Raw genomic sequence first — 3,864 nt, 5'->3', positions numbered from 1 at the left:
TCTCCCTTTCCCGTCCGTCACCTCTTGGCGTGCCCGAAAGAGAGGAATGCAGATTTGGTAAAGAAATCCGATCCTTCGTTATTGATGTGTCCATAGCCATGTTTATGTTTTGGGATCTCTTCAATGAACCCAATGGTTTATTTCATTGGTTCGATAAATTAAGTCTTCCTTAATTTTTAACGTCGATTCATTTCCTTCATTTCCGCACGAAGGAATTCATTCATCGTCGTCGAATACCTCGGTCCTAAGCGAGGGATAGAAACGTCGGTCACCGAATCGCTAGTCACTTGACCTTGACCTTAATTTACCCGGGGTCAGTTCTTGGTGCGCAGGGGATTGAGGAGTATTTGTACACGCGTCTTAACAAAGCAGGTCGAGCGTTATCGAGATTCTCCAATCGGCCCCGTTTTATTTTTCCGGGGGTATCGTCCACCTAGCCGTGCTAAAAGAAAATTAATTTTACCAGAATTTGATTGATTTCTTTTTCCCTACGGAAACCGATACGGACAATAACTCTTGTGTGACGCAGTGCTCGCTCTCCTGCATTAAAAGCCCTTTAAATCCCAGAAACGGGCGGGGGGTGGGGGAATTACGCCCACACGCACGCACACGCACGCATGCCCCCACTCCCCATCGCCCACCGCGGGCAGGAAGACGGGGACAGGGTGGCCCTTGTATCAGACCCGCTTAAATCTCGAATCACCCCCCCGGTTCCCCACCTCCCCACACACCCCCCGGACGGGAGACGGCGGCAGCCCGGTCCAGCCGGACCCGGAGCACGGAGGGGCCGTCAGGTCTACCCGGCTCCGGGGCCGGCGGCGGCCGTCAGGTCTACCCGGCTCCGGGGCCGCCGGCGGCCGTCAGGTCTACCCGGCTCCGGGGCCGGCGGCGGCCGTCAGGTCTACCCGGCTCCGGGGCCGGCGGCGGCCGTCAGGTCTACCCGGCTCCGGGGCCGGCGGCGGCCGTCAGGTCTACCCGGCTCCGGGGCCGGCGGCGGCCGTCAGGTCTACCCGGCTCCGGGGCCGGCGGCGGCCGTCAGGTCTACCCGGCTCCGGGGCCGGCGGCGGCCGTCAGGTCTACCCGGCTCCGGGGCCGCCGGCGGCCGTCAGGTCTACGCGGCTCCGGGGCCGGCGGCGGCCGTCAGGTCTACCCGGCTCCGGGCCAGGCGGCGGCCGTCAGGTCTACCCGGCTCCGGGCCAGGCGGCGGCCGTCAGGTCTACCCGGCTCCGGGGCCGGCGGCGGCCGTCAGGTCTACCCGGCTCCGGGGCCGGCGGCGGCCGTCAGGTCTACCCGGCTCCGGGGCCGGCGGCGGCCGTCAGGTCTACCCGGCTCCGGGGCCGGCGGCGGCCGTCAGGTCTACCCGGCTCCGGGGCCGGCGGCGGCCGTCAGGTCTACCCGGCTCCGGGGCCGCCGGCGGCCGTCAGGTCTACCCGGCTCCGGGGCCGCCGGCGGCCGTCAGGTCTACCCGGCTCCGGGGCCGCCGGCGGCCGTCAGGTCTACCCGGCTCCGGGGCCGCCGGCGGCCGTCAGGTCTACCCGGCTCCGGGGCCGCCGGCGGCCGTCAGGTCTACCCGGCTCCGGGGCCGCCGGCGGCCGTCAGGTCTACCCGGCTCCGGGGCCGGCGGCGGCCGTCAGGTCTACCCGGCTCCGGGGCCGCCGGCGGCCGTCAGGTCTACCCGGCTCCGGGGCCGGCGGCGGCCGTCAGGTCTACCCGGCTCCGGGGCCGCCGGCGGCCGTCAGGTCTACCCGGCTCCGGGGCCGGCGGCGGCCGTCAGGTCTACCCGGCTCCGGGGCCGGCGGCGGCCGTCAGGTCTACCCGGCTCCGGGGCCGGCGGCGGCCGTCAGGTCTACCCGGCTCCGGGGCCGGCGGCGGCCGTCAGGTCTACCCGGCTCCGGGGCCGGCGGCGGCCGTCAGGTCTACCCGGCTCCGGGGCCGGCGGCGGCCGTCAGGTCTACCCGGCTCCGGGGCCGCCGGCGGCCGTCAGGTCTACCCGGCTCCGGGGCCGGCGGCGGCCGTCAGGTCTACCCGGCTCCGGGGCCGCCGGCGGCCGTCAGGTCTACCCGGCTCCGGGGCCGCCGGCGGCCGTCAGGTCTACCCGGCTCCGGGGCCGCCGGCGGCCGTCAGGTCTACCCGGCTCCGGGGCCGGCGGCGGCCGTCAGGTCTACCCGGCTCCGGGGCCGCCGGCGGCCGTCAGGTCTACCCGGCTCCGGGGCCGCCGGCGGCCGTCAGGTCTACCCGGCTCCGGGGCCGCCGGCGGCCGTCAGGTCTACCCGGCTCCGGGCCAGGCGGCGGCCGTCAGGTCTACCCGGCTCCGGGGCCGGCGGCGGCCGTCAGGTCTACCCGGCTCCGGGGCCGGCGGCGGCCGTCAGGTCTACCCGGCTCCGGGCCCGGCGGCGGCCGTCAGGTCTACCCGGCTCCGGGCCCGGCGGCGGCCGTCATGTCTACCCGGCTCCGGGCTCGGCGGCGGCCGTCAGGTCTACCCCTTTTCGGAGCCCGTGGGGCCGCCTGCGGTACCCGGCGACCGCGGGTTGTTGGTTGCGTAGCGTCCGGCGATAAGGGCGGCCAAGTCTACCCGGCTCCGGCGGGACTTGGTCGCCTTGCCGGGGCCGAGGGGTAGACGTGTTGTCCCCGCTGCTTCGTCGGAGCTGCCGAAGGGGTCGCTGTTTTTCGCTGCCTCCAGTTACGTCATCGTAAAAGTCGGCGTGGTTGGCGCGCCTCCCCGGTGCGCAGAGGCGCCGCTCTTGGAGCTTGCCGGCGGCGGGGACGTGCCGGTCCGTACTATAGGAGCGAGCCGTGACTCGTCTCCAGAGCAGCGCTCGTCAGCGGCTGCAAGGCCCGCGGTTCTGCCAGCAAAGTGGGGTGCTCGGCGGCCGTCGTGGCGGTTCCCTCGGTGGTCCGGCCCAGCTTCCAGTCTCTTCGGTCCGGCCATCTCCCAGCGCTTGCCCGACAAGCCAGCCCAGCGTGTCCGAGGGGTCGGGAGCTGCGGAGAGCCGGAGCCGGCGGCCGGCTCCGGCGGCCGTTGCCGACCGGCACGAGGCATAAGGCCGGATCCCGCAGGGCAGGGCAAAGACTCGAACGCACCCAGCCGGGGCCCAGTGATGGTGAAGGTCACTGCCGGAGGCAGACGGCCGGGGGGCGTCGAGCCTGCCGCGGCTTACTCCCGGCTCCAGAGGGCCCGGTTGGTGGGACGACCGAGGTTGGCGGCACCTCGTCCCTTTGTGCCAGCCTTAAGCTGGAGCCCGCGAAGCGGGCGGAGAGAGCGGCGGCCGGCTCCCGGCCAGCCGAACGCAGACGGCCGGGGGGTGCCGAGCCTGCCGCGGCTTCCCCCCCCCGGCCCCCCGAGGGCCCAACTGACGGCGCAGGCGGGGCGGCGGCGTCCCGTTTTCACCGGTGCGAGCCCTCCGCGGGCAGCTGGTGGTGTCAGGCGGGCCCGGTGACGGGACTGCGGCGTGCAGGCGAGGCGGCGGCGCCTCGTCCTCGTTTCCCCCGGGAGAAGCGGTTCCCCGCGGGGCAGGGCAAAGACCGGCGGCCGGTGGCGGTCGCCGGCACTCGAACGCTGGAAGGCCGGGGGAGCCGAGCCTCCCTCGGCCCCGGGGGGCCCGATGATGGCAAAGGCGGGTGCTGGCACCGTTCCGGGGCAGAGGTGCCCGCGAGTGCCCAGCCCACCAGGGCTGCCGCCGGCTGCCGAGGGCCGTGTGATGGAGACGGGCAAGGTGGCGGCGCCTTGTCCTTTTTCTCCGGCCTTAAGCTGGAGCCCGCGAAGCGGGCAGAAACACCGGCAGCCGAATGCAGACAGCCGGGGGGTCTCGAGTCGGCCGCGGCTTGCCCCGGCCCCCGAGGGCCCGGTGATGGTGCAGGCGGGGC

This window comes from Calonectris borealis, unplaced genomic scaffold, assembly GCF_964195595.1.
Source record: "Calonectris borealis unplaced genomic scaffold, bCalBor7.hap1.2 HAP1_SCAFFOLD_194, whole genome shotgun sequence".
NCBI classification, from domain to species: Eukaryota; Metazoa; Chordata; class Aves; order Procellariiformes; family Procellariidae; genus Calonectris; species Calonectris borealis.
Note: the sequence above shows the minus strand (reverse complement) of the source record.